This window comes from Onychostoma macrolepis, chromosome 09 (assembly GCF_012432095.1).
Source record: "Onychostoma macrolepis isolate SWU-2019 chromosome 09, ASM1243209v1, whole genome shotgun sequence".
NCBI lineage: Eukaryota > Metazoa > Chordata > Actinopteri > Cypriniformes > Cyprinidae > Onychostoma > Onychostoma macrolepis.
The window spans coordinates 7,436,432-7,460,793 of NC_081163.1; the positions used below are offsets into that span (position 1 = coordinate 7,436,432).

The 24,362-nt window shown below is 36.6% G+C and overlaps 1 long non-coding RNA gene across 2 annotated transcripts; it reads right to left on the reverse strand.

The window, feature by feature from the left end:
• Window positions 1-901: 901 nt before the first annotated feature.
• On the reverse strand, window positions 902-18,082 carry LOC131547330 (uncharacterized). 2 transcript variants are annotated; one of them, XR_009272905.1, is made up of 4 exons: window positions 17,995-18,082; window positions 6,345-6,447; window positions 2,797-2,912; window positions 902-1,604 (listed from the first exon to the last, which is right to left on the reverse strand). It is a non-coding gene; the product is annotated as an uncharacterized LOC131547330 (long non-coding RNA). The 2 variants fall into 2 exon arrangements; XR_009272904.1 differs by lacking the exon at window positions 6,345-6,447 and having other exon boundaries at window positions 904-1,604; window positions 17,995-18,041.
• Between the last annotated feature and the right edge of the window lie 6,280 nt (window positions 18,083-24,362).

The following is a 24,362-nucleotide window of genomic DNA, read 5'->3' on the forward strand; positions in this document are numbered from 1 at the left end:
AAATAAGTTTTTGGATAAACAAACAATCCTTAAAGTGTGTTGGGGGACAAAAGGGGGCTGATTTCTGGAAACTTCTGGGAGGTCCTAAAAAAAAATGAGAGAAAGGAATGAACTGAATTTTCAGAGGTGCAATAGTTGTTAAATTTACTAACACGTGCAAATGCAAAGAGCAGAAAAAGAGCAAAGGTCATAGAAGGGATGACTAGTTCTTCATGGATATTTTGCATGGTCATTGCGATGCATATTGCTGATGTTTGCCCAAGATGCACGTGCAAAGCATGAAAAACACATGCACATATGCATATACAGTATATATGGTTCAACATTCAGCCAAATGCATTTCACAACTTCACTTTTTATGTTCCCCTCAACATCACAGTTCATAAACGCCAGACAAAACTTTTCTACATTGATTTTAGGGGAAAGTCTGCAGAGTATCTGTTTAAAAAATGTATTTTCTTTTATCATATCTTACACATAAATACATAAATTAAATTACATTTAATGTAATTAAATTGATATTTAAAAAATATTGTTAAATTATTATTATTATTATTATTTCTGTTTGTTTGGCAGTGTTGTTACCAACAACAACAAAAAAAAAAGCTTTTTTTTTTTTGAATTAAAAAAAATTATAATTATTTGTTTTTAAGCACTAAAACCGCTAAAATCTCCACTCTATGTATAGAGCACTTTCAACACCACAAGTTTCATTTTAATTTTAGTTTACATTAAATGATATTATAAAAACAAAAGCCAATTAAAAATATTAATAAATACTATAACAGTACATAAATAATAATAAATTAACTCATCCCAACCAGCCCAATAGCATTAGCTTAACTAATTGCAGGATCTTTTGTCCAATTAAGGACAAATTACACACTTCACATTGACACATCCTAAAATGTGTTAAATGGAGTACAACACTCATATCAGTAGCTGATAGCATCAAATTAGCTAAAATATTTAATAAACTATCATGTAAAGGGGTGCACATAAGGTACATTTATTAACATGCAAATTACAATAAACCAGTTTGTGCCATGTTGTAGTAAACAGCAATATTAAATAAAAAGCTTTGCCGTCACAGATTCCCTCCATTGCCCTGTAGGTCATGACCTTCCAGTGATTCACAACCAGTTTGGGAAAACTGCATACTAACACCGGCCAGATGGACCACTGAACGTTTCCGCAGTTGTGCTTATTCAAACTATTACATGTATTGAGAATAAAAGCCATACATAAATATATAATGGGTTATTACAGCATTAGGGGATTATTTTGAATCTGCAGATTAGTTAGAGTAGCACATGAGTGGAGTTATTCTAAAATGTGACCCAAATTCCTCTATCTTTTGGAAAGCTCCCATTCTGAACATATCGAGGGCCTGCTATCTGATCCTGCAAGCAAAACAGAAAGAGAATGGATTTGTTAAGATAAAATAAGGAATATATTGTACAATCCTGATAAGAGTCCATTTTCCTCTCCGCTCTGTGCTGTTATGGCCTCTGGGAGCAGAAGAAATGCTTGATGAATTGCCTTTAACATCAAAACGTCCTTGTTATGTGAAACACCTCATGACCCGGGTGACGTCTCTGGAGCTGTGATAGAAAAGTAGTTTTTGCTAATCAGCGGGACAACATGGAATCTGCTACTGCTAAACTTCACATAAAGATCTGCAGATTTCCCAAAAATTGGAATGTCCATCAAGTTACATAAAGGTTCGAAAGTGCAATAATGCGAATGTAATAAAACAATCTCTGTTAAAAGAGGTTGTTATGTAAAATGAGTGGCCTATTGCTTTTATATAACATTGACTACATAAAAATATTATGGACACAATAAAAAAATCTAAATGAATAAATAAATACTATGTTGACAGTTTCTGACATAAAACATTGCAACAATTATAACAATCATGCTATATATGGATTCAGCCACAAAAAAGGCAATTGTGACTTTATATTTCACAATTCTAACATTTGTTCTCACAACTCTGACTTTTCTCTCACAATTTTGAGTTTATATCTTGCAATTCTACGTGTATAGTCAGAATTACGCGATGCAAACTTAGAATTGTGAGACAAACTCTGTCGGAATTGTAAGTTCATATCTCTCAATTATGATTTTTTCGCTCTGTCGAAATTTTGTAATTATGAAATTGTTTTTTATCTAGCATGTTTATATCTCAATTACGACTCTTTCTCAGAGTTGCGAGTTAATGTTTACATCTGTATATATTGTGCAATTTTGAGAAATTGTGAGACAAAAATAATCATAATCATAATATTACATATAATACATAAAGCATGATATAAGCACATAACAAAACTGATAAAACATAAGATTAAATTAAAGTGAACACTGAAAATATAAAAACAAAATACTAATAAACAATACTAAAATAACATCCCAACCAGCCCAATTGCATTAGATTAACTAATTAAAGGACTATCTGTTTGTCCAATTAATGAGAGATGGGGGTAGTGTGGTGTGTCTGTGGAATAGAAATGTTATAACAGGACCAGAACTAGCCGTTTTATAATAAGTATGTTTGGCTAATTATTCTTTTAGCCACAGCCACAGTATTCTCATTCATTTAACAAATTTTAGCATGTTTAAATCCATTCGAAATCAGTGCAGAATGCCCATAAACATGCACAGATTTCACACTGGCCTGCTAATCAGTCAACAACAAGGCTTCAAATCTCTCAAAGCAGCAGAGATTCTGCAGGAGGCTGTTCTTGGCAGATATTGCTATCAGCAGAAATGCTAATGGGATTCACCTCTTACCTATGCAGAGCCAAGAATGTGGCCTCACAGTGGGATAGAGACCTCCTCTCCTTCCCCCGCTACTGTTCCAGAAACTCTTTCCCCATGAGATCACTACCTTCATCACCTCTCAATTACTGACGCCAACATTTAAGGAGACATAAAAACATTATAGAGGATTTTAAAGTTAAGACCATTCAGACTTGCTGCATGTTTGCTATTTTACAATATGAGCTCTAGTTATTTACATTTACATGAAGACAAATTTTTATGTTTTTGAGTTCCAGCAACTATAGCAAAGACTTAAATCAAACTTAACAATCAGCACGTTTCTTTTAAACAGAAGACAAATCCACTTAGTTTTATCATTAGGAAAATATTTTCAAGGCATAAAATCTAATATCCATACAGCAAAAATGTATTCTAGCTAAAACACACTTCATGGTAAATATATCAAATTGAAATTTAAAATTTAAAATATATTTAATTTAAACCTCAGAATGACAAAATATATTACAAAATGCATGTCAACCAGCAATAAAACATTTTCAATCTAATGATGCATTTTGGGTAAATGCAAAATTTATGTATGGACAATATTTCAATTGAAAATACATTTAAAAATGGCAAAATATGAGAAAATATGAAAAAAAAAAAAAAAAAAGTAAATCTATTCTATATTAACAATATATTTGGGTCCATTAATATTGTATATTTTGAAATATTAAAAATGTGAAGACCTGCAATCAAAAGTTAGATTTGAGTTTTAATTCAAACATTTCTCATTAATTTCCCATTTTCTGAACTCAGTTGCATCATTGGTGTCTAAATTAATTTCTCCGAATGAATGAATGAATGAATCTTAGAAAGTTAATGCATAAGACAAAACTGAGAAACCATTACATTAATAATAGAAATAGCTCAGAGTAGTAATTTTACTCTGTCTGGGAGGTTTGGGGAGCTCAGGAGAGATATGATAAGAGGCAACATCAGTGACGGCACCCAAAGCTATCAGTAAAGATGAAGCCCAGCTGTGGCCATGGCATGCCGTGTCCCAGGGGGCTTCAAATCTCGAAATCTTTCTCCTATATCCTCTGTTTGAGGAAGCGATTTAAGAGACAAAGAACAACAGTGTATAAAACAGTCATCACTGAACCCAAACTCAGTACTTGTTAACTGGACCCAGATTTTACACTGCACCAAATGTCCAACAAATGTATCATCAAATGTCAACTCTATACAATAAATTACAAAAAATTAGAATAAAATAAAACAAAAATGTAAATTGAAATATAAAAAGTGATTAATATTACCATGAACTATGCAAAATCAATAACATGATACATTAATTATTAGTCATACTACCAAGTATTGGATGCACAGTCTTTTTCACCTCCTTTTGCTATCTACTGTTATTAGATTTTACCAGAATTTAGCATAGTTTTTTCCCTTCTCTCTGTGGCCGTTTTTGGGTTGCAACACACCAACTGAGAACCACTGGCTTAGGATTTTAGTAGGCTGCCCAGCATTGCTGCATCTCCAGATCAAGAAAAAAAAGAAAAAAAAAAGCAACATGAAGTCATTTCTGAGAAACTACTTCTATGTAAAAATGTAGTAACTCCAAAAAAGCCGGTGACAATCTAATCAAGCAAAATAAAACCGAATGTACAAAACCAGGCAACTCCAGGCCCTTTGGGCAAACAAACGGTCACTAAATCGTCCACAGGCGCATATACAGCCCAGCTAATTGAATCCATCAGCACATGAGCACAGCCGTGGAGAATGTGAACCACAGCCATGGGAATAAGAACTATTTAAATCTTATGACGTTACGCTGCCGGGGACCGGGGCAGATCTCTCACGTGGGACTGTAATTAGTCATCGTTACTTTTCAATCACTGGCTGTCGTTTTGAATTGACGTGAGGGACTTTTTGACAGTTATAGCTGTACTATCATTGGCCCCTGTTTCACCTGGCATTAACTGTATCATTGTTTCACCATATTCTATTACATCTGAGGTTACAGTTACTCAAAATGTTCTGTCAGCTACCAACTTTTTTTTTTTTTTTTTAAATACATATAATTCAAAATGGTTTCCTATCATTTTGATAGATAAACACAAGGTATCTTGTCTTTTATGCTTCGCTACTTTAAAAACATTCATACAGTAAAGGATGCTAATAGAGATTAGCAGTGAAAATGGGGAGAAAATTACTCCACAAAAATAGATAAAATGATGTGAGTGAGTATTGTGTGTTGCCTTTTTCACTTTACAAGATCAGAATAAAAACAAAAACAAAAACAAACCAACAAACATAAAAAAGAGGATGACAGGAAATTTCACAATGATTAAAATACATTAGCATTTACATTTCTCTGTTGTTTTTGTTGACCAATTTTCATAAATTGTAGATGAAAAATTCAAAGATTAGACAAAGTTTAAAGACACAAGTTTATAGGTTTACAAATAAAGTTAGACATAACCAAAAACAATGATTACTTCACATAGTGGAAACAAACAAACAAAAAAACCATCTGAATTAATTAAGTGAAGAGCGTTGGACAAATGTAGTAGTGAAAAAATTAATTAAATTAATTCTTTGTTGACAATGTGCAATATTAAATAGAAGATTGTTCACTTGATGCTAATAATGAGAGATTTAGTTATTATTGTGTCTAAAAGAAGAAACGTGACAATGATTAAAGACTTAAATATCATTAAAAAAAACAAAAAAAAAACAGTATCAGTTGATTCCTGATGTGGTTTCAATGATCTGACCACAATGCATCTTGAATTTATTAAATGCAATCCAGTTGTGATCCTGAACAGAAAACACATGTTAACACTGATGTCACAATATCCATTTCTCCTTCTGCCGGTTTCTTTCCACTCTCCAACTTCTCCAATTCAGCTTCCTCCCCTTCCTTCATTTTCAGCTTGTCTCAGCTGGGACGTACCCAGCTGAAGGTGTGCGGCGGGCTGCTTCATCATCCGATCCTCTCATCTCATCTGATCTCCAGGCTGTGGAAACATTTGGCACACAGCTCGGGCCCCTCTCCCTGACATCTTCATCAGGGGGGCCGAGCCGAAACGGTAACTCTCTGGTTTCGGTGCAGGGCGTCACCGCCGGGAGGCCTCTTGCCCTTTCGGGAAGGTTACTACGCCCCGGTAAGCCCCGCCGTGGAGAGTGAGACAGCGGCGGCGCTCGAGGTGCAGCCAGCCAGAGGAGCTCAGCTGCGGCAGAGCGTTGGCACCGACCACTCGCCATATACCTGCACCATCCTGTGAATCTAATTGGCATTCAGTGGCTTGATAAATGAATTGGTATAATGGGACAATATACTTGACATATGTGGGGCTCTCTTGAGAAATAGGATTCATCTTTTGTACTTCACACGTCGACATGCTGCAGATACCGACACAGGCTCTTCCAAAACAGCTGCGGCCCTCACACTGACAGCCCCCTACCCATCACCTCGGCAGCCAATCAGCTCGCAGCCAGGTTCACGGCCCAATGCTTCCCTCCACGGGGGATGAGATTAGAGAAGAGAGGAGCCAAAGCTCTACCTCTCACTTTCGCAGCTGCTTTGAGGCGACCCTCGAAAAATCCGCATTCGTTTTCAGCCCTGTTGAAGCATCCAGCGATCTGTGGTGCCGTTTCTTCCCGGGACTAAAGGCAGAAAGCAAATACACAAACAGAATCAACCTCATTTGTCTCAGGGGCAGTGAATAACAATGAGCATTGGATCAACACATTTGCATATCCAATGAATACAAACCGGTCACATCTGTGAGCGGGACGCATCAAGGCTCTCTCGCAGGTCGCCATGGTGATGAATAACAGACGTGATATCGCAATAAATGAGGCGGTTTGCGCACTCTGCTTTCCCCTTTTGTTTTTATTTATGTTTATTTGCTGGGAAATCATATCAATTACCATTAATCGAAAGCAGGCCAAACAGTACGAACAGACTGGTTCTCAGTGGAACTGCAACACGGAATGCAAACTTTACATGCTCCTGGGGTCAAAGTTCGCAGCAGGTATTTGGTTTGGATGATCCGTTGCCATATAATCGGTTCAGGCCTCAGCGGATGGCGGTCTGAGAACAGATGCATCATCAGAAGAACTGACCGGAATAATGACATCATATGTGTCAGTAGATCTTATAAAGTCTACACAAGAGAAGCCTTTAAATCAGTGTTTGTTCATATATATGTGTGTGTGAGAGAAAAAGCATAGTACAGATTCTAATTACTGTGTAAAAACAACATATGGAAACTTCATTGCCCATTTCATCCTTCAATGTGTGCCATCAAATCGCATTTTTCTTGCTCAATCATCTTCAGTAGTGGGAGGGGCTTTCTTGCAGCGGGCTGATGATCTTATTTATTACGGCTACCATTGCACTTCATTAATCCAAAACAACATTTCATACAGATTTATTCTATCCATCCATATTGGCAACACATTTAAGGTAGGCCTGAAGGACTTGCAACATTTTCCAATCCTGTTTTGCCCTCTTCTTCCCATTTCTTTGGTATTAGATATAAGTATCAATAAATTGGAAATAAAATAAAATTTGGTAACACTTTACTTAAAGCCTTTATGTATAATGCATTATAAAGGGTTATTAAAGGGTATAATGCATTATAATTATTCAAAATGTGCGTTGTAATACATTATAGCTTGTCATAAATAATTATAACAGAATTTAAAAAGGATAGTGTAACAATGAATTGATAAGTGTCGTAATGTATTAACTGTGGTTACAAATATTCAGGAAATTGTACAATAAATAAATTTTCATTGTCCTTTTAATTTTATTAGTTTTTGTTTTTATTATTTCCATTTAGCTTTAATTTATTTTTATTTCAATTTTAGTAATGTTAGTTATACTATGGTACTAGTTACAGTGCTATTTAAATTATATTAGTAGTAATAGTAAAGTCCATTGCCAAGGCACCATTTCTAATTTGTTTTATAATATGTAATATTTAATTTCAGTTAGCATAAACTATTTTTAATTTTTGCATTTTTTTTATTATTTTTTTTTAAATGGTGTGCATGTTAATGTATATTTATTTTACTTCCATTGTAAGTGTAATAAGAGAATGAGGAAAAATTTTAATAATAAAAAAAAGTGTAATATGATGCATAAATTTAAAAAAAGTCAAAGTACCTTGTGGAAACTGATATTATACCACAAATACTGCAGAATTTAATAGAGCTCAACTTATATTGAATCTGGAACAATGCTTAACTTAATAACTTAATCTGAGCTCAGAGAGGTGTCATCTATGCCTGATGAGTAAGAAGACACACTCATTCACACTGGCACTCCTATCATTACAAGGACTTTCCATTCTCAAACACACACACACAGAAAGAGAGAGAGAGAGAGAGAGAGAGAGAGAGAGAACAGTAGTAGTACACTATCGTTCACACTTCACATATACACCCATGTCTCTTGGTTAACCCAACCCCTCTCTCCCCCCTCCAGCACCTCAACCTGCCCTCAAATATCTACCGTAAACCCCTCTGGCCACTGCAACTACGTCAGTTAATGAATCAGAAAAGAATCTGGTTACCAGATGTCCCAGCTTATTAACACACACTATGTCTCCAGCGTAGAATGTAATGGCATTCAGGGTTTAGAGAGAGACTGAGAAAATGTCTAAACTGAGAAAGACAAAGCTAATAGGAGAAATGGGCAAAGACATTACTTTTGTTCCAAAAACTAGTGAGCTGCCTACCTAGAACTCATGCTTAGCCTGCTTTTGAGATACAGTCTTTTGTTCAAACACTAAGGTAGTGCATGCATCCATCACAGACCTGGTAAAGGTAATCTCATAATGCATTGCGCATCCTCAAGTCAAGTCAAGTAAGTCAAGCCACTTTTATTTATATAGTGCATTATACAATACAGATTGTTGCTGCTGTAAAGCAGCTTTACAGTGTTAAACAGGAAAACAGTGTGTCAATAATGCAAACAAAATTCAGTTAAAATCAGTTCATCGTTGATTCAGTGATGCCATTGTAATAGTGTCTGGGCAATCAAGTCGTCAATATTGCCAAAAATTAAGTGTCCCCAACTACGCAAGCCAAAGGCAACAGTGACAAGGAACCCAAACTCCATCAGTGACAGAAATGGAGAAAAAACCTTGGGAGAAACCAGGCTCAGTCGGGTTGCCAGTTCATAATGCATTCAAGGTGGTGGATAAAGCTAGATAAAAGAGTATCATAAATGTACTTATAATACAATCAACACTGAAAGCTAATTTAAAACAGAATATTTGTGTGTGTTTTTGGAAAATTTGTGAACAGCATTGTTAGCTTAGCAATATACGATCACAAACACTATTGAAATCTCAAAAGAACTTATTGTAGAAGACGGTTTATGCTAATGCCCACTAAAGCACCCCTTGTGGCAATTATGAGAATGCAATGCAAAATTTTGGCTTTTTATTAGGATAGGACAGTATTTTCAGACAGGAGTTAAAGTGTGTGTGGGGATGCGCAAAGTGCAACAGCGCTACATGTCGGCGTGCTGCCCACGAGGTTATTTTGCCATCATGCAATGCTAAATTAGACAGACAGTTAACCCAAAACAATTAAGCATTTTGTCATCATTTATTCACCCTCATGTCTTAGGACTTTATTCGTTGAAAAACAACACTGGACCCCACAGATTTCCATTTTACCCAAAGATATTTTCGAATCCCAGCTCGCGGACCTTTCCCGATCACCCCTCCCCCCCTGCAACTTCGTTTCCTGTCTAACTACTGTACTGTCCTATCAAATAAAAGGCAAAAACGCCAAAAATAAATCTTAAAAAAAAAAAAAACTGACAATAGGAAGGATACAGTATCAACTACTGTAATTCTTTGAGCAGAGCTAATGTAAAAACATGGAGCATGATTAAAATTATTTTAGGGATCCGAACACCCTATACCAGGGGACTGTCATATAGTCCTGGTCCTCCTCTATCACACTATACTGCTCATTGTGTTAGAGGCTATAAAACTGTCAAGCAACATCTTCACAAGTTTATTAAGACCTTCTCAGAAACATTCCCTTGTGTTTAGTGGATTCTGAGTTTGGTCCAGTGGGTCAAAGTCATGGAGAACTAAGGTCAAAATTAAATAGACGACGAGGGATGCAGGAAAGAATTGTGGTTAGCTCATGACTGTTTTCTCAGTACAAGATAAATGGAATGACATTGCTCAACTGCATTTACAACACTGTCCACAAAATAACATAATGCCAGTTTAACAAGTTCAATGACATGAAGTTACTCAACATCATCCATTAGAACAAGGAATGCACAGTCACAACTGGTCTATTAAGTACAGATGTCATTTAAACCACCCCAAAGACTTACAGTAGATCATCTTTGCTTAACAGTTTACCTTCAACTGCATGTCCAAATAAACAGGACAGGAATCTGACCTCACAATGGTTTCCTTTGGGTATGCTCAATCAAGCACACACTGAAACCGCTTAGGATTTTCTAGGTCTGTATACAAAGTCAAGGATGTGAGGGGAACACTAATTAGTGATATATCAATGACCTACTTGTGTCTCGTCTAAATAAACCGGCAGTCAGCAGGATCTGAATGCCGTTTAACCCCCTCCAAGCCCAAAGCTGCAATATTCCCCAAAGATTACAGCTTCCTTCCTGACCACCCCAGACCACTGCACTAGATATGATATTATATGCTTAGCTTTTGAAATCCTCAGCAAAACATTGAGAAACTTTTATCTTAACCACTGCTTAAGCACTTAAGCACAGTGTTTCAATGACGTCGGTCATAATACCATTTTTTTAATGTGCATAAACACAAAGCGCTTTGCGTCCTAAAGTCTTTCAGAAAACAACAATATCATTAGGGTTCAAAATTGGTGCTAAAGTTGTCCAGTATACAAAAAGCCACATAACAACCATAGTAATGACTGTGAATGTGATTTATGAGCAAATCTGCAGGGAAACAAATTCAAATATAATTCAGTGCCACAGGTTAATAAAATTGCAGCAAGTAAATCCCCAGAAAGAATGTAATATGAAGGCTGTGAAAGATTAAAGGCAAGTAAAAGCAAATGTAATCCCAGACTCACTGACTTTATAAAAGCGGAGGGATTGTGGGATATTACAATTCAATTTGAGAAATTATTCTTTAGGTTTTTGTGTCAGTAGTGCAGGGAGTCCTAATATTACAATATAGAATTTAGAGTAAAGATAAGTTGGTGTGCTACTGTGTAAATGTGAATTAAAGTAATAGTTCATCCCATTATTTACATTCCAAATTTATTTTTGTTTTCTATGCAATGCCAGAGGAGAAAATAACCTCTTTTTGGGTTGCATTGGAAAAAACATGGAGCAACATGGCGTGATTTCATAATGCTAAATGTTACTGCGTGAACTATTTCTTTAATTTTACACGGGATAAAAGACTGGCTTTTATCGTTTTTTTAATTGAAGAGACTCGCTTCCTCGTTTGTTTTTTGGGAGGTCATGTCGCAGTGATTTGTCTTAATGTAGGACACTGACCTTTCAGAAGTACAAAATCTCAGAAAAAGAGGAAAAATAACGTATTAAATCAGTAGCATCTGATTCTGCAGTTGTGGTTAAATTTGCATGATCAAGCGATATCATTAAACATCTTACTGTCACCCACAATGGCAGTTTCAGAAAGAAATTAATTACTGCCAGTAAATAATTAAGAACGTTTAGATTTGAACAACTGAATCATAGCAAGAGTCATAAAACACACACCCGCTCAGCAGTTCATCAGAATAGAGATTATTGCTTTTATACACAAAAACAATTAAAATGTCTTCTTGTAATTAGTTTTCTCATTTGTTCATATTTGCTGCAAAAAAATATGTGCACGTTTGGTACACACAATAAATCAACCCATTTTTAAATACCTTGATTATGCATAAATATTCATTTTTATATACTCTTAGAAAAAAGGTACAAAAGTTGTCACTGGGGCAGCACCTTCTCAAAATTTACAAATATGTAAGATTTAGATACTAATGGACCACAAAACCAGTCATAAGGGTCAATTTTTCTGAAATTGAGATGTATACATCATCTGAAAGCTGAATACATAAGCTTTCCATTGATGTATGGTTTGTTAGGATCGGATAATATTTGGTCGAGATACAACTATTTGAAAATCTGAGGGTGCAAACAAATCTAAATATTGAGAAAATCACCTTTAAAGTTGTCCAAATTAAGTTCTTAGCAATGCATATTACTAATCAAAAATTAAGTTTTGATATATTTACAGTAGGAAATTTACAAAATATCTTCATGGAACATGATCTTTACTAATATCCTAATGATTTTTGACATAAAAGAAAAATCAATCATTTTGATCCATACAATGTATTTTTGACTATTGCTACAAATATACCCCAGCGACTTAAGACTGGTTTTGTGGTTCAGGGTCACATATGTACCATTAAGATACCAATATGCAACTTTCAGTGGTAAATAAGGTACGAAAGAGTCCCAGTGAGAGTGTCGGTGTAAAGACTGTTGCAAAAAATAAAACTTAAGCTTAAAATATGCTTCTCTCCATATGGCGCTATTAAAATCGAACAAACAAACATGGAAATATGTAACATACAATTAATATTTTCTACAAAATCTCAGGTAAAGACCTCAAAATGAATTGCCGACAGGCACCAACTAAGACCACATAAACAGAAACTACAATTTTTTTTACTTAAAGTTATCATCACATGGAAAGTCTTTTAGAAGGACCATTTAGTGAATGGATTTGATTGCTCAAGTTCATTTGCAATGACTCTACGATTACAATATCCTTTCCTAGTGCCCTTCTAGGCTGCCAAGATGCCATTTGGAATTCTCACCGAGACTATCAGCTTAAAAATGGATAAAGTGTGTCTGTTCTTCTGACTAGAGAGACAAAAATCTTATAACCACAATGCAAAGAGGTTACGAAAGCATCTTGACAGACCCTCTGTCGTTTTTGTGTTATAAATGGCCATCATAACTTTTCCCAGTGACAATCAGTCTTCTTTATTACAGAGTCAGAGACCCTACAGAGATATTGCGTGCTGTCACTGTGACAGGCTAACAGCCAGCTTTAAGTAATGTGTACAAATGACCATTCATGCATATTTCTCTCATGTTCTGATTTTATTATACATCTCTCACCTGCTTATTATTTCATGCAGTTCACAGGGAATTTACACAATGGTCTCAGCCTGTCTTTTATAATTTATTTCATGACAGCGCAGCACAAATTCACTAAAGCATTATTCATTCGAGTGTTCATTAATTATGCAAATGAGTTGCAATTAACTAATCTCTTCATAAGACACCATTTGCATGTTAATGAACTGCATGGTTGTGACATTATTTAATTGGGTAGATAGATACATTAAATGCACAGTGTGAGTCTCCAACTGATATTAAAGTCGATGCTTTAAAACAAGTATAAATTTATAATGTGTGTCACCAGAATTTGATCAGAAAAACACAAAAGTTTATCTGCATCTTTAAAGAAAGTATGTATTACTCTGAACTGTTCTTTTCTGTTTCTATAATAAATGCATACAGGATTTATGCACTATTGTAGAATTATATGGGGTTGTAAAGTAACACTTGCCCTGGAGAGCTTAGGTTAAAGGCCAGAGAGATACAGACAGACTAAACATGTCTCTGAATGAAGCGGGATATCTCCATGTTATCAGAGGTCTTTTGAAGAACATCTGCGTTTGGAGTGTTTGTGCGGATTTCAGCTAGGCTACTATCTCTCAGCCCTGATCTGAAGCGGTGGAGCTGCTCTCTTATTATCTCCAAGGACCTCCACCCACTAACGGACATTTCCGTTCATCTCCTCAGCAAACTTGCTGCTGAAAAACCTCCCCCTCGACCCGACCTACGCCCCCGTCTGCATTGAAGTGTTCCTGTCAGTTGGGAAGTGATGTGTTTCCTCAGGAAAATGAGGAGACATTATGGATCTGTGAACGGGGAAAGGTCTGGAGAACCAATGGTCTACCACCTGGAGAAACTAACATTCCCATACATCTCAACGGCAGTTGGTCACGCAGACAATTTCTGAGCCAGCCACTAACTCCTTACAACAGGAAATCGACAAATTAATTTCACACTTTTCACACCCAAAAATGAGCTCTCTGTCATTTACTCATCTTCATTTCCTTCTATGAAACACAAAATAATTTTTGAATGACACTGATGTTCAAACAACATAGGACTCCATTGCATGGACAAGGAAACAAAGACATTTTTCCAAATATCTTCTTTTGTGCTCCACAAAACAAAGTAAACCAAAGCTGTTTGGAACAACACGAGTGAATTATTAAAAGTCCTCCAAAGAAAAAAAAGAAAGAAAAAAACATGGAAATGTTTGCAAATAATGCCCTAAAAATTCAATCACGTCATTCCAAACCTGTTTGATTTTCTTTGTTCTACGAAACACAAAAGAATATTTGAAGACCATTGGAATTCAAACAACATTGGACTTTATTAGCTTACATTTTATGGATCAAAAAACAAAGACATTTTTCAAAATATCTTCTGTTGTGTTCCACAGAACAAAGAAAGACATGAGTGAATTATTAAGAGTTCTGAAAATTTTGGCAAATAATGTCCTAATATTTCACTCATGTCTTTCGTTTGATGTTCTTTGTTCTGTGGAACACAAAAGAAGATATTTTGAAAATGTCTTGGTTTTGTTTTATCCATACAATGAACGTCAATCGAGTTGCTTATAGAAATCTCTACATTTCTTTTAAATGGCCGAAACAATGAAGAAATATGCTTTTTGCCCACATATTGGCATAATTATGGCAACTACCACCCCTGAAATGAACAACTAGTTACATTTGATCATCAATCAGTGGCACATTTTGTAAATACTGGCTAATATAAATTTCACAGACCATTTGTCAGTCTGCTTTTTCATCATAGCTGAAACATACTACACAACTAAAAATGCGACTTAAAAATCTAAAAAGTAAGAAAGCCCTTTTCACACGTTTTGCATTTAAGTGAAGTGTTGGAAATGACTTGGCTTGCCAAATGAACCCTGACTTCCTAGGGGTTTGGAAAACCTGGCTGAAATCCCCTCTCTCCAGATATCAACGAGGTCTGCGCTGTGACGTGTGGATGCATAATTAGCAGCAGCATGAGAGCGAAGTGGTATTAATTATTACGATTAAAACATTAGCCATGCAGCTCATGCGTTCATTGTGATGAAATGGGCCTGCGTCCCCCTGACCTACAAACCACTGCGCACAGGCACCAGAAGGAAGATGCGTAATTGTGTTTCCAGTTCTCCTTAAGACGCTGGCATAATTAGTGTGCTTCTCGCCCGAAAGAATAGAGGTGATTTGGAAAGTGTCCAAATTGCAAGCCTTAATGAAAACGCGCCGTCGGTGAAGGGTAGTCTGTCAAAGGAAGCAAACTTCTCTAGGGCGAATGCGTTCGTGTGACTTGGCCGTGTTTAAATGGGATCTAGCGGTCCCATGAGACGTGGGAGACAAGGTGGTGTTTGGGGGGAGGGGTGCCGGATTTGGGGCTAAACTAAACAGATTTTGAGCCAGAAGGGCTCTGCAGTTAAAGTTTAATGAAACCGTACACACAATGAGGCATGAGTGTATGCACATAGTCCATGTAGTGTCCTCACACCCCCTAAACAAAACCGAAATGCTCTGTCAGAACAAATGGCTTTTATCTCCACTGATGTCCCTCCTGACCAAACGGCACTCTTTCAAATCTGAATTTAAGAAATAACTCACTACAGGCCATGCATTAAAGTGCGGCTGCAACGGTTATACAATAAAAGATAATAATGTTCAATAAAATGTATTGAGTCTATGAGACCCTGTTTTGGGTCTCATAGACTCTTTTTTCAATTATAATAAACAAATATGTTTTAATACATTTTTATTGTATTTTCTTTTTTATTTGTATTAAATTTTATTTGTATTTTTTCAAATTAAAATAATATATGTTCTGTACATATACATACATACATACATATATATGTATGTATATATCCTTCAGAAATCAAATTTACTGATGTGCTGCAAGTTCAATGTGGAAAGCAGCTTAATATTTTTCTGACACATTTTCCCCAGGATTACCAGAAACAAATTGATTTGAAGTAGAAAATTTTTTAACATTTCTAAGTAATTTTTGCTCAATTAAATGCATCCACATTAAATAAATTCATTTAAATTCTTTCAGCGGTAGTGTATGTATATTTAAATACAATTAAAACACTGAAACATATTTGTTTATTATAATTAAAAATAACGACAAAAAAAATCTATGGTGGCTCTATTCATATATTGATGGTCAATTTCAAAGGATAGCAAGCCTATTAATTCTGGCTGTGTGAATTATCCAGAGACATTGAATGAGGATAAATCTGTAATGACTTTAAATTAAGTAATCGGCTTTTGAAAATAAAGATGTGAACTGAATTAATCACCACAGAAATCAAGAAAGTGCCCATGAGTGCAGCTGCGCCCAATGAAAGACAGTTTCAGTTAAATGCTAAAAAATGTACATAATTTATCCACCCTTTTGAAAGGGCCTCAGCTTGGAGACCAGCTTGAAAAAAGCGCCATGCAAGTGGCATTATAAAACGCACACGCTCGTACGCGCAGACAGTGACGAGTTTCACTTAAGGATCTATGCGCTAATGAAGATGCTCTAAACATAACCCGCAACTCTCTAGTTCTGACACCTACCAATTAACACTCCCCAGTATGAAGCCTTCCATTACCAATAAACTGAGCAGGCAAAACACTGCTGTGGCTCCCCTGTAATGGAAAATAATTGAAGAGTTAAGTGGGTCTTATTACTTATCCACCAAGACTCTGCATGCTAACACACACTAGCTAATACCGGAGTTCATTGCCCAAAATGCCTTTGAAGATCATTTTATTGGCCCCCAACCGATGATCATTCATTGGCTAGCCATTCGGAGGTAGGAATACAACTTCAGCTCTTTCTTTTTGGAAAAATAATGGAGAATCTCAAGTAACAGTGCTGCATGCTGGATCTTTTTACACAAACTGAAACAGGTTGTTGACATCATGGAACCGACATGGAAGTGGCTGCTAACCATATTTTTACAAGTAAAGCTAGGAAAATAAAAAAATATGACATAACCCTCAAGCAAAGTCTAACGGTGCACTTCTGAACTTTAAAACACTCAGAGGAACATTTACAATTATTCATTTGGTAAAAACTATCAAAATCAACTTATAGTGCATGTAAGGCGTACATATCATTCTATATGAATTAAATATATGACTAATACCAGTTACAGCTACACAAAAACCAGCGGAAGATATATGGGCTTCAATGTAGACAAACAAGTTCACAATTATCAAATAGTCTTATAACAATCCTAAACATGCAATTTTACCACCAGACACAAAAACATTACATGAAAGCTGAGGGTGGAGCCCCCAAGCTGCAGTAGTCATTGAAAGCCCAATTCATTAGTAGTCATCTAGGGACTTTCAGATGGCTACTTGCCAATTCCCAAAACACATGCTTGCCTACATATACTAGCTGTCTGTCTCATGCTCTTTTGCATAAAACATATAGACAACACAGAAGGGTTCTGACTGATATGACAGACCAGCACAATGACAGCTCATTTTATTCATTGTTATTCATTCGTTTTCAGCTGATCTCAGTACTCAGTACTCTTCAAAAGTACAATCATAACTACTGGAAAGTGGAAGTTACAAGAAAAACTATAAAGTTAGTATGTTCCTGGCAGACAACTACTGAGTAAGGCAGGGCACTTCCCTTGGCACCTTAAGACTTTTTAAGTTTGCTTTTTCCTCAAAAGGGATGCCAATAATTTCAATCGGTTAAATCCTAAAGACTGTTGAATATTGAATGGTAGTACAAAGATGGTTGGTAATCATTCAACGGGCCAGAAAACAACCTCTATGGCATGCAAAGTTACTTAAACTCAAAATAAACAGGTAGAGTGCAAGTGGTATAAATCAGAACAGCAAAAATAATGACTGCTTTTAAACAAGCAACTAAAGTTTACCGTGACATTTTAAACCCTATTTTGATATTAGCAAATTGAAATCTGTCATATTGTCTAACAGGAGACAATGTTTTAAAAGGAGACAAACTAATACCATGAAACAAGACAAAATCCATCAAATACTCACTGATGTTTGTGCTGCTGGTTTCCCTCCAATATGATGTCACTTCCTGCATGGCGATGTCATTAAGGAAGAGTCTTTTGTTATATTACAAGTGACAAACAGGATGGAATCAAATAGTGAGGGACACAAAAAATAATATTCCCAAGAAAATATTTTGTTTTGTTTAGAAACATCTGCTTTACCTAAACAATAACAAATAATAGTTGAATATTTCTAATATATATTTCATGTTTAGTTTTTTATTAAAAAAAAAAAATGTTACTATGGATGCATGGGAACGTGCTGCATAGCAGGAACGATCTAGTAATTCATTTCAATTCAATTCAATTATAAATTCATATTAAAGTTTTTAAGGACACAAAATATCCAGTCTTATGGTATTAACATCAAAGATTATTTATTTTATTTATTGTTACATCATTAATTAAATTAAGTTTATTTTAGTATGAAAAATTCTACAAATTGTCATTCATTTTCCACACAGAGGCTTGGACCAGATGCAGCTGCCACAGGTGCATTTATTTTGCCCAATATGTTTCATTCGAGTTTGACAGTGATTTTCATCTGTGCTTGCTTGTTGTTACCCTGGCTCGCCCCGGTGCTCCGGCAACAGATGTGTGCTGCTGACTCAGTTTCCTCAGATCCGCGTTTCCCTTTTTCCTCTCTTCCATCAAGCGGTCTGTCACGGCCTCTGTCAGGCTTCTAATGGATAGAGAGGTTTGTGCTGTCAGTGCTCTTGATGGGCCGTCAGATTCATAACACAATACCTCCTACGACACCACACGCTGTCAAACACAACAGATATTTCACACTGACTGAGGATAATTCACAGCTGTGAAACAGACTTTCTGCTCGGATCAGCTGCGCTGTACAGTCACGGCCACCCTGTCACCCCGTCATTCCCTCTGAAGTGTGTGAAGTTTACCGTGTTCAGCGTTCATGTCACACTTTGATAGCGCCGCTGTCGTGTTGATACGTATTTACTAAATCGAATACAGCAATAATACACAAAAGGGTCTGCGTTTTAGAGTGATTTTACCACAGATAAGCAATGTGAAGCATTGTGACTAACCTGTGGTAAAAACCATTGTGACACTCGAGCCTTAAGTGCTTTATTGCTTTAAAGAATTCAAATGATGCAACAGAAATATCATAAGATATTCATTAAAAATGTCAAATGTATAATCAGGATAAATTTACATAGCCTAATATATGCATCACCGATCAGACGTTTGAGGTCAGTAGATTATTGTAGTCAAGAAACAAAATCTGCTTCAAATTACAGTCACAGCTATAATATCCTGTGAAAATTTGATCATTTTTTTTATTATCTTTTCATTTAGTTCCTTTCATGCATGTTCTGTATATTTCTGTCACAGACACACATTGCAAATAGACAACAAACCCTCCATTCATTCTTTAACATTCCCTTTAATGATATAAGTTGTCATGTGATATCTACACAAGGTTTACGTGACACCTAAATTATGATTAATAATGTGCTTGGCCTACTTATTTGGTGTATCTTTTGGCAATTGTATCAAGACATCATGTTAACATCATTTTTTTTCCTGTGTGAATGACCCTTCATTTCTGTTGATTTCTTATATATATATATATATCATCCTATCAACATTCACTGATCTCATTTCCGTGTCATGAGCTCTACTGCATAGTCCGGTTGTATCCTCACCGCCGCTCAGCTAAATAAAGTGGCTAAAGGTTGGTCTTTAGCATAACTAAAGGCGCTGTTAGTCGCGTAGGGTGAGACACGCGACACTGTGGGCCTATTGAGCTGAGGGTGAGAGAGAGCTCTGTGGATGAATAGAACCAAGCACGCTTTAGAAAATGTGCCTTTTTTTTCTCCGTCCGGGTCGGTCTGAAGAGGATTAAGCACAACAATGAGAGCCTTGAGGAGGTTTCCTCTCACTCCTCTCATTTTCAGCCTCTCAGCTGGAACGGGCTGGAGGAAAAGCTGGCCAAACAAGCAAACCTGTTCAGAACTGAGACATACATTTGTACAATAATACTTAAAGCTCAATGTTTGTGTAAAATGAATATTTTCACAGACTGTGGCTATTGTTTAAGATGCTCTTTTGTCTGTTTCTAGTCTCAATTGTCCTACTGATTTCCTTTTAATTTTACTCAGAAACAGGAACCAAATCTCATGGCCCAAATATACATATAAGATAGATTTCTAAAAACTGGTCAGATCATTGTAGTAACACACACACACTCTCTCTCTCTCTCTCTCTCTCTCACTCTCCCTCTCTTAAACCAGTTACGCCCATTCATCTTAAAGAGATACTCCACCCAAAAATACACTTATGTCTTTTCAACAACATGATCTCACAGAATTCCGTGTAATGTTCACGGACTTAATTAACCTCCGAATCTGTGGTGGCATCACGGAATCGCCGAAAATTCCGTGATGGGCTCACAGAAAAAATTCCGTGATGGGCTCACAGAAGTGATACCAATGTAAGTCAGTTACAGGCATCAGCCGTGCTCCACGCACGGAAACCCTTAGCATCAATATGCCGACGCGATACTGGGAAATTTATCGTCATCATTATTGTTCAGAACTGGGTAGGTTTAGGGTAGGGGTGGGGTCAGGTACTCCAGTGAAAGTATAACTGCATCGGAGTCACTCTTTTTACGTGGTCCGATGCAGCGCTGGTGTTGAACCAGTGAATCCGTGCATGGACCACGGCTGATGCCTTCTGTGAGCCCATCACGGAATTTTCGGCGATTCCGTGATGCCACCACAGATTCGGGGTTAATTAAGTCCGTGAACATTACACGGAATTCTGTGAGATCAGGTTGCAACTCAAATACTGTATGATTTTCTTTCGTCTGTGTAACAGATATTTTGAGAAATGTCTCAGTTAAAGTCAGTGGGCTCTGATGTTATTTGGTTCCCAAGATTCTTAAGAGATTTTCTTTGGTGTTCTGCAGGAGAAAGAAATGCAGTGCAGGTTTTGAACCACAGGAGAGTGAGTAAATGATGACAGAATTAAAATTTTGAGTGGAGTATCCCTAGCATTGGTGTTGCACACCATTTCATACTTATTGATTCGATGATAATTAATATAAAATACAACGACTTTTCTTTTATCAGCCCCATCTGGATGGTTTAAGAGAGAGCGAGTGAGAGAGAGAGAGAGAGAGAGAGATTTATTGTTGATGAGATTAAATGTGTGTTACTACAATGATCTGACCAGTTTTTAGAAATCTATCTATCTATCAAAAAATGTAAATGTAATTTCATTTATAAATACATTTTCTATTAAAAAGACCCTTTTCTGACAGAATTTCTCCGTCATTTACTGATAAATGAAGCTGTGTCTGAAACCATAGACAGCTGCCTAGCTGCCTCACTGCCCAGTCAGTCACTGAGTCAACAGACAGTATTTTAGTACAAAGACACCTTTTAAAGAAACTAAGGTACCATAACATCATGTCTAATGATCAAGAACAAATTCAGTTGAGCTTTAAAGATATCCAACCAAACATTTAATGACTGCAATGCCCTTTTCTTATTAGAAAATAAGTCATAAACATTTATGGCATATTTATTCTTTCAACCAAATGGATGCTGTCAAAACTTTGAAATGCTTTAGAGTCTATCCAACATGCAAGCATGTATACCCTACATACTTACAAATAAAAATGAGAGCACCCTAAGTAAATAGATAAATTATCAACTTATTTATTCATTCATTCATTCATTTAAAGTTTTCTAAGCATACCTGGCATAGCCCCAACCTCTGCTAACCCCTGCAGTAATGACTGGGTCTTGCAAGGCGTGCCAAAAGCATTCGAGTCTTTCAGATAATTTGGGTAATTGCTGAGTCGTTGGCATTCAAGATTTGAGATTCTGTTTAAAGGGGGTGGTGGGGCATGCCTCATAGGAACAAGCTCTCAAAGTGCCTTTTCCTTTGATGTGTGTCTTGTAATGGAGTGTGTGTGTCTATAATTATCTCTCTGTTAGATTTTACTGCGTCCATCGCATGACCCGATTCATTAGCAGGCGCGTGGACCACCCATATCAGCGGCTCGGAGTCTTTCATTACATCTTCAGAAGAGGTTTACTGGACGGTGACACAAATCCACAGACCAGGTGTGACCAAGTTTTACATGATGTTACTTCTTTATGTAGCACAAGAAGGCAAATCAATGTGCATACATTCCCAAGAGGAAGAGAATAAACAGCACTGTGGTGCCATCCGCTCGAAAAATTCATAAGAAGTGTAAATTTATCCATAATAGATGAATTTGCCTGTTTACAAGGAAACGGTCATGTATTATAAAAAGACTAATTGAGGGCAAAACAAACTTGAAAGTGGTTTATCTACAGCAAAACTATCTGTCTCTCTATCAATGTATCTCTCTCTCTGTCTATCTATTTATCTATCTATCTGTCTGTCTATATATCTATCTGTCTGTCTATCTATCAATACATCTGTCTGTCTGGAATATATAAAATAAAAGAGAAACATACACAATGTATTATCATGGATATTACATGTAAAAACTGTGTTTGACATTAAAGGTGATAAAAGCTATTTTTATAATGGAAGTACACTGGGCAAGACAATAAGACTAAAATACACACAATTTCAACTTGTGAGGGATAAAAAGACAAAGCAACTTATCAACAGCTCAAATAATGAATGTATGATCACTGAATAGTTCATGTCAGTGCAAAAATTGGAGTTTCACATTTCTGCTTTTGAAACCTTCGGAACAAGTTTTACTGAAACTGCAAATTTTTTGTCTTTTATTTTTAATTAGGGGTGAGTAAACATTTTTTTCTGTAGTGATCAACTTTGTGCCACAGAAGCTGTAGAGCTTGACTTGTAATGAACCCGAAGCAGTTCTTTAAAGGAATATTTCACCCCCCCCCCCAAAAAAGGATTACATCAGTTGCTCACCAATGGATGGATCTTCTACAATGAATGGGTGCCGTCAGAATGAAAGTCCAAACAGCTGATACAAACATCCCAATAATCCACACCACTCCAGTTCATTCATTAAAGTCTTATAAAGTCAAAATCTTAGTTTTTGAACTTTCAAACATCGCTTCTGGCCAAAATTCTAGTCTATAATCCATAATAACACAGTGAAACATAATAATCAGTGTAAAAAAAAAATTTTTTTTATTATGGACAGAGAACTCATATTTTAGCCATAGTAATTGTTTAAAGTTCTAATGATGGATTTGTTTATTACAAACAGAGCTTTTCCCTTCGATGGACGTTAATTGCTAGGCTGGAGTCGTGTGGATTATTGTGAGGTTTTTATCAGCTGTTTGGACTCTTGTTCTGACGGCACCCATTCACTGCATTGTTGAGCAAGTGATGCAATGCTAAATTTCTCCAAATCTGTTCTGATGAAGAAACAAACTCATTTACATCTTGGATGGCCTAAGGGTGAGTAAATTTTTGTTTTTGTGTGAACTATTCCTATAAACGTCCTTCCGTCTCTACTCACAGTTTACAGAATAAAAAAACTCTCTTAAATAAACGCGTCGACTACAATATCTTAGTGAGCCAGATGCAATGGAAACATTGTTTCATGGGTGTGGTGCATCTGACTCAGCAGTTGAATAAGAAACAGACTCTCTCTTTCTCTTTATCCTTGACTGCCGCTTTCTTTCGCAGCTTTCCTCATCTGATCAGTCACAATGTAATTAGCACACATGTGTTTTCTTTCCTAAGCATCTCCTTAGACACAAAGCCATGACGCTGTCACAACAGTCCTTAACATAAGAGCAACCACAAAACAATAATCTACCATCAGCAAATTTTACAGGCTCTGCATGGGAGGAACCGTTGCCTGTGAGGTCATCTCCAATAACTGGGTCTGCTGGATGTTGGCAGTGCTTGTTTTAACCATCAAAGATCAAGACTGGGGGGTTTGAGGGAGGAAGAATGCCAGATGTGGGCCAGAAAGCTGTGATTATGGATCAGATCACCCAGATCCCTGCAGGCTCAACAAAGAGGAAGGGTCAAGAGAGAGAAGGATCCTGTGGAGAGAGACTGCAGTAGGGTACTGACAGCTTAGAGGACAGACTCAAAGACAAACAGGAAGCTGGAGAGATGCACAGAGAGTGGCCACCTTTTTCAGCTTGCTCAATTGGGCACAAAGCCACAGGGTCAAAAGACTCCAAATTAAAATCAGAGCACTGGTTGAAATCTTTTAAGCTCTTGCTTTCCAGGGCTAAAGATTGAAAGGTGAATCCACGAGGACGATAAGTTGGGATTCGTTATTCCAAACTTGGGCTGGTTAAAACTAAACATTGAAGGTGCATTTTGTTGTTGGATGTGGGTTACATAATTTAGGCTTGCAAATTTCCATAGATTCGA